Source organism: Talpa europaea (genome assembly GCF_964194135.1).
Source record: "Talpa europaea genome assembly, chromosome: 15".
Classification (NCBI taxonomy): Eukaryota; Metazoa; Chordata; class Mammalia; order Eulipotyphla; family Talpidae; genus Talpa; species Talpa europaea.
The window spans coordinates 13,046,740-13,054,266 of record NC_140083.1 but is presented as its reverse complement, the minus strand read 5'-3'; positions in this window follow the sequence as shown (position 1 = coordinate 13,054,266).

Here is a 7,527-nt window from a genome sequence, read left to right as displayed (position 1 = left end):
TGAGGTAGTTAGCACAAATGGCCAAAGTGACCCCAGAAGCAAACTGGAATGGCCCTTATGGAGCTACAGTTTATTGTTCCTACTTCCAAGAGAAGCCAGAATTCATATTTTATAGGATTTTTACATTTTTTTATATGAAACAAGTATATGGGTCAAACAAAATTCATCTACAACCTGGACTTGGCTCACAGGCTACCAGGCTGAGATCTAGCATTTAAGCAATAAGACTCACAAAGGGACAATAGGAGGTGGATGAGATTGTAATCACCATATAAGGAGTCTGTATAAAATATGTGGAGAAATGGGAGTTAATTTCCTCCTGGATCACTTGCTGGCATATTGAGAAGAAGACTTGTGTACCAAGTTCTCTTTGAGTTTATCCTTCCAGTTTGGGATGGAAGGATTCTTCAGCTGCAGGAAATAATAGGAACAAAGACCTCCAGGTGGGAAATCATGGGTCAAGGTCAGGGACCTCAGCGTTACACTACATTTTTGTTTGTTGTTGTTTTAAAATTTCTGACTGAAAATCAACTTATGATACATGTAATCTCGAGTCATGAGGACTAGGGAAATTTTTGTGATTTTCAAATTAGCACTATAAATCCAGAATAGAAGCTATGGAGGCTGAAAATTGTGAGGGTCCATAAATCAAAGGCGATTTTTAAGGCAAAGGAAATCTCAGTCCTTATAACCTACTGCATGGTGTGTGGTAGAACATGGAGCTTAAAAGAACATCTGAGTCTTGGCAGAGAGCCAGCAAAGGCACCAGGACTAATTTGGGAGATGAAGGGTATGTCTTATGAGGAGAGGCTTAGAGGGCTTAACATGCTTCAGCTTTAAAATAAGGCGGGTGAGCAGAGTTCTATTGATAGCCTGCAAGGCTTCCAGTATGAACTTGTACTTAGTGTGAGATAAAATTCAAAGTCACACGAAGGAATGTCAAGAAGCTAGGTTCCTTTCTTTAAAATTCAAGAACAACAGTCCAGGAACATTGTGTGCAAGAGTTTTTTTTTAAAAATGGAATGGATTTCCATCGAGTATTTAATAGAATGTCTTCGATTTTATCACCATCCATACACTGAAGTGTTATATTTAAAGACCAATTATTCATAATGCTAATTTATAATGGTGCGGGTAGAAACACCAGCATTCTTGTAGTTGTAATACACATAGAAGAAACTTGAGACAGATAGAGGAAGAGAGAGACACAGAAAGAACTCCCTTAGACATGACCTAGTAAAACAGCTACATTTTACAAATTTACCAAACCTTCACCACCTTTGCCACTTGTTCTTTCTTTTTTTGTTCACATACAGAACAATTTATGACCGGGAGAACTGGCAGACCCAAGAATGTCCATAATCATTCTGTGGAGTCTGGTTTCAAATTTTAAATGACTTGATAACCTGCTTGCTTTTGTTTTCTGACTAATTTTGCTTTGGGTCCTGGAATCTCTGCTTTTACAACTTAGTTAAAACTCAAAAAGCTCCACAAAATGTGTAAAGAATATAACAATTCCATCAATTATTATTATCTCTAGCTGATTACATTTTTAATATTCAATGTACATTGTGATCCAGAGGTGGAACTCAGAATCAAGGTCAGGATGGGTTCTGGGAGTCATTCACACAGTAAGAGCTGAGAATGTGAGAGGGGATTAGCTCACCAAGGGAGAGAATGTACACCAAGAGCAAAAGGCCAGGAGCATAATCTTGGGGAAAATCTCCCCTATCTTCTTCAGGGCCCAAGCAAAGGGAAAGGAAAAGGTAAGGGGGGGGAGAAGCAGGGTCTGTCTAGACTTTGATCCATCAGTCCCTTCCTCCCTTCACTGTCCTCTTCTGAAATGCATCATCTAAATAGAGCTTTTAAGATCCTTCATTGACATTTTGCTATGAATTGAATTGTGTCCCCCACAAATTCATATGGTGAACTCTAACCCCCAATGTGATGGTGTTTGCAGATGGGGTATTTGGGAGGTAATTAGGTTTAGAAGAGACTGTGAGGGTGGGATCCTTAGGCTGGCATTGGTGCTTTATAAAAAGAGGCCCCAGGAAGCTCACACTCCATCTCTTCCTGTGTTGTGGGAACAAAATGAGAAAGTCTGCAAACCAGGAAGAGAGCTCCCACTCGACCCCATCCAGGCTGGTACTCTGATCTCAGACTTCCAGCTTCTAAAACCATGAGAAATAAATTTCTCTGTTCAAGATAGTCTATGGTATTTTGTTATTGGCATCTCACTCTGAGTATGGCACCTTCAAAAAAATTTTGGATAATCTACATATTTTCAAATTGATACTTAAATTTTTCAGTTATAAGCTTAAATAGTATAATTTTCATCTTTTTATAAAATGTGTTATTAAAATAAAACTGTAATTGCATGATTTTAAATATCACCCATGGAATGAAAGTATTATAGTGATATAATTACCACTATAATATATTAAAAAATGTATAATTATTCTAACCACTGGAAATTTAACATTTCTTTTCTCCCTGAGTAAATATTTTAATTCTATTTGCCTCAAGATTTTAGTCCCACTTAATGTGATTTCTTGCCTTATAAGTTAGAAAAATGTTTCATCACATTTCACAAGGTCAGCATTACCTTGATGCCAAAACCAACAAAGGTGAGCAGGAAAAAACAATGCTATAGACCAATGTCACCGGTGGACATGGATGCAAAAATCCTTAACAAAATCTTGGCAAATCAAATCCAGCAATATATATTTTTAAGATTTATTTTATTATGCATACAAGAACTGGGGTATAGGTCAGAGGTTAGGAGGGTGAAAGGATTCACCAAAGACAGAGTAAGGAACAGAACAGGCAAACTGAGTGAAATACACTGCTGAGGGGAACAGTGGGTGAGACAGGAGAGGTCTGCTGTGCCATGTGGATTAGCTACCTGGCTTGAACTCGTGCTGCAGTGGCTGGCGATAGCTTGATAGTGCTGATACTTAACCCCTCCACCACCAGGAAGGCCCAAATCAAGCAATATTTTAAAAGAATTATCAATCATAACTAAGTGGGACTCATTCCAAGGATATAAGACTGGTAAAACAATGAATTAGCATAAAGAGAAATTAAGAAAAAAAATCCCATTTATAATTGCACCAAAAAGGATGAAATACCGTGGAACCAATTTAGCAAAGGAGATGAAGAACCTATACACTAAAAACTAGAAGACAAAGGAAATAAAAGAAAACACAGAGAAATGGGTAGATAGCCCTTGTTCATGAATTGGAAGACCAGACATTTTTAAAATGATCATCTTACCTAAAACAGTTTACAGATGCAGTATAATACCTATCAAAATCCTATTGACAGTTTCAAGGAAATAGAACAATTATAAAATTTGTATGGAGCCACAAAAGACACCAGATTGCTTAAGCAAATGTGAGAGAAAAGGAGAAAACTGGAGGTATCACACTCTTGAGTTCAAACTATATTGTACAATGATGGCAATCGCGACAGTTTGGTGTTGGAACAAAAACAGAAACACAAACTAACAGAACAGAATATTGATATCACAAATAAACCCTACAGGCATGAAAATTTGGTCTTAGACAAAGGGGCCGTGACCATACAATAGAGAATGGAAAACCTCTTTGACAAATAGTGTTGGAATCTTGGACAGTCACATGCAAAAAAATTAATTCCAAGTGTGTTAAAAACATGTTAACCATAAACACATGAAAGCAAACAGAGATGTTACACTCTTGGATAGAAACCATTGGGGATGCAACACCAATGGCAAAGGAAACAAAAGCAAAAAAGCAAAACTGAACAAATTGGATGACATCAAGCCAAAAAGCTTTTGTGCCTTGAAGGAAACTACCATAAAAATAAAACCTACAGGCTGGGAGAAGATATTTGCACATCCCATATCAGACAAGGAATTAATTTCTAAAATATGTAAGAACTCATAAAATCAAAAATAACCTAATCAAAAAATAGTTAAATGACCTAAATAGACACTTCTCCAAAGAAGATATTCAAATGGCCTAGAAACAATTATTCAATGCCACTTATTGTTCAGTATCACTTGTTATTTAACATCAGTATCAGCATCTCTTATTAAAAGGGTGATATTGATAATATCAGGGAATATTATCAAGAAAGTGTAAAGACAACTTACAGACAAGGAGAAAACATTTGTAAATCATATATCGATAAGGATTTAGTGTCCATGAAATCTCGAATTCTTATAACTCAACAAAAAAAGAACAAATAATCTAGTTTAAAAATGGGCAAAGGACTTGTCTAGATAGTTTTCCAAAGAAAATATGCAAATGGCCAACAAGCACATAAAAAGGTGCTCATCATCATTAGCCATTAGGGAAATGCAAGTCAAACAACATGGAGATCCAACTTCATACCCCTGAGTGTGGCTATAATTTTAGAGATGAAAATCAGCAAGTGTTGGTAAAGATGTGGAAAAATTGGGATCTCTGTACAATGTTGCTGGTGTGAGTGTAAATTGTGTAACTTCTATGGAAAGCAGTTTGGTGGTTCTTCCAAAAAGTGAGCATAGAATTACCATAGGATGCAGCAATTACATTCTTAAGTATATGTCTAGAGAAAATTTAAATCAGATACTCACAGAAAATGCACATATGCACTATTCATAAAAGAGGGAAAGAACCCAAATATCCATCAATGACTGATGGATAAATTATAGTATATGCATATGATAGATTTTATTCAACCATAAAAAGGAATAATGTGCTGATCCACAGTATGAATGAACCTCAATAACATCATGTTATGTTGGGAAAAAAAAAACCCACAAACACAAAAAGTCACCTAATGCATGATTCCATTTATACGAAATTTCCAGAATAAGGAAGTCCACAAACACAGAAAACATGCTGGTTACAGGGGTTGGACAGAATGGTGAATGGGAAGTTACTGCTTAATGGGCAAAGGCTTTCATGTGAGGGTGATGAAAATATTTTAGAACTGGAAATAGTGATGGTTATATAACATACTGAGTGTACTAGATGCCACTGAATTGTTCACTGTAAAATAGTTAATTTTGGGCCTCCCCGGTGGCGCAGTGGTTGAGCGCTGGGTTGCGAAGCTGTGCACAGCCTCTGCGGCGCCGGTTCGATCCCCGGCTGCTCCCCGGCCACCAGAGGAGGGTCCCACATGGCGCGCAGACCTCTCCTGCCGCCCGCTGCTCCCCTCAGCAGTGTACTTTGGTCCTTCTGCCTGCTCTGCTCCCTGCTCTGGCTCTGGTGAATTCTCTCACCCTCCCGCGCTTCTGACTGTACCCAGTGCATGTATAAACAAAACAAACAAACCAGCAAACAAATAAATAAAGCATGCCTCTATTAAAAAAAAATAATAAAATAAAATAGTTAATTTTGCTTGATGTGCATTTCACCTAACTGAAAATTTAAGAAAGAAAATAGCATAAAAATTTTCCTTAGGAATTAAGAAATCTCTTTTAAATAATTCCCAAATCAGTGAGAAAATTAAAACCAAAGTGGATTATTCAGTAGTTAATGAAAGGTAAGAGAATTAAGTCATATAGTAAGTAAATCTAGATGATCTTCCTAAAAGTCCCATTTGAATTAAAAAAAAATGATTAAGTGGTTGGATACAAACTAATTATACAAATAATGAGAACTTTTCTTCCTACTCTCAGTAGCCAGTTAGAAATGGAAATGTAGAGGGCCTCCCTGCTGGCGCAGTGGTTGAATGCTGGGCTGCAAAGCTGCCTGCAGCCTCTGCAGTGCCAGTTCGATCCCCGGCCACTGGCGAGGGTCCCACAAGGCACGCAGACCTCTCTTGTTGCACCTGCTGCTCCCCTCAGCAGTGTACTTCGTCAGTCTGCCTGTTCTGCTTCCCGCTCTGGCTCTGGTGAATTCTCTCACCCTCCCGCACTTCTAACTGTACCCAGTGCTTGTATAAATAAATAAATCTTTTTTTTAAAAAAAGGAAATGTAGAAAAGAAATTCTGTTTAAAATTGTAACAAAAATTATAAAATATATTGACACAAATTTATCATGAATGGCATGAGTTTAATGGGGAAAAGTTTATATTTTATAAGTAACTATCAAATAATATCTAACTTGAAGAAATACCATATATCTAGATAAGGATTGATATTATCAAATAATAATAGGTCGTACGTTAATATATAATGATTTATGCAATTTTAGCATTAATATCTTTTGTGTTGGTAGATTGTAACAAGAGATGGACAAAATAAATTTAGAGTGTAAAAGGAGAATTGAAAGAAAACTTAGAAAAATTAGACCAGAGAGAAGAACCCCACCCTACCAGATATTAAAACTTAATGTAAAGCTAACCTATTCCAAACAATATAATATTAGCTAAAGAATAAACACATTGGTTAGTGAAAAAGGAACACGATCCATAGATTCAAGTTTATGTAAGGGTTTAACATAAACTGTAGGTAACATTTTAAATTAGTGGTAAAATAATAATAAAGTGGCACTGGGATGACTGCCTGTCAAGCTGGTGAAAAAATAAGGTTAAATCCTTAATTCACACAATATAGAAAAATTCTAATAGGACTGTAGTTTTACATTGAAAAAGAAAAACAACAAAATACTTGAAGAAAATTTATGAGAGTATTTAAATAACCCTAGCTGGGGAGACTTTTCTAGAATGCAATAAAAAATACAAAAGCCATAGAGGGAAAGGTGATATATTTGAATAAATAAACGATTAAAATTCTTTATAGGAAAACACATCATAAATTCAAAAGAAAAAGAAAGTCCTTGAAACACAAGATAGAGTTAATCTCACTAATAAAAATTTTGAAAAAATCAATTCACAGAAGGAATAGAAATCAATAAATACAAAATATTGATTAACCTTTTAGAAAAATAAAACCTCAAGTATTGAGGAATCATTTCTCACACAGTAAGTTGATGGCTTTTTTGAGGTTTTAAATAACATCCAGGATTTGAGAAAATAAGCAGTATTATACATTGCTGATTGACCTATTGGTTAGGTAATGATTTGAGAAAGTGGTCTAGCAAAAATCTACTAAGATTTAATATCTATGCATCTGTACCAAAAGCTCACTTTTAAGAACCCATCCTAGTAATTTAAAAGTATTTATATAAGGCTATGTCTATGGTTTTCATAATAATATTGATTGTAGTAGTGAAACACTGAAAACCATCTGAATGTCCATTAAAAGGGGAGTAATAGAGAAAATATGGCACATTCATATCATGAATGATTTATTCAGCTATTAGGAAAACTGAGCTATGTACACACATACACACACATATACACACACACTTGGGAATATGTTTACAGGATAAGTGGAAAATTCAGGTTGAAGAATAGTATAAATAAAAAATTCATGAACTCCCTCCATGTTAATATATTAGTTTGCAAATATTTATATTAGCACAGAGAAAATTTAGAACCCAATTCACACCTTGGAATGAGGACAAGGTTGACAAGAGTGTGAGCCGTATTATTAATTATACTTCTCTGTAAACTTTGGTTGGTTCAGGTAACAATATTGCTTTTAT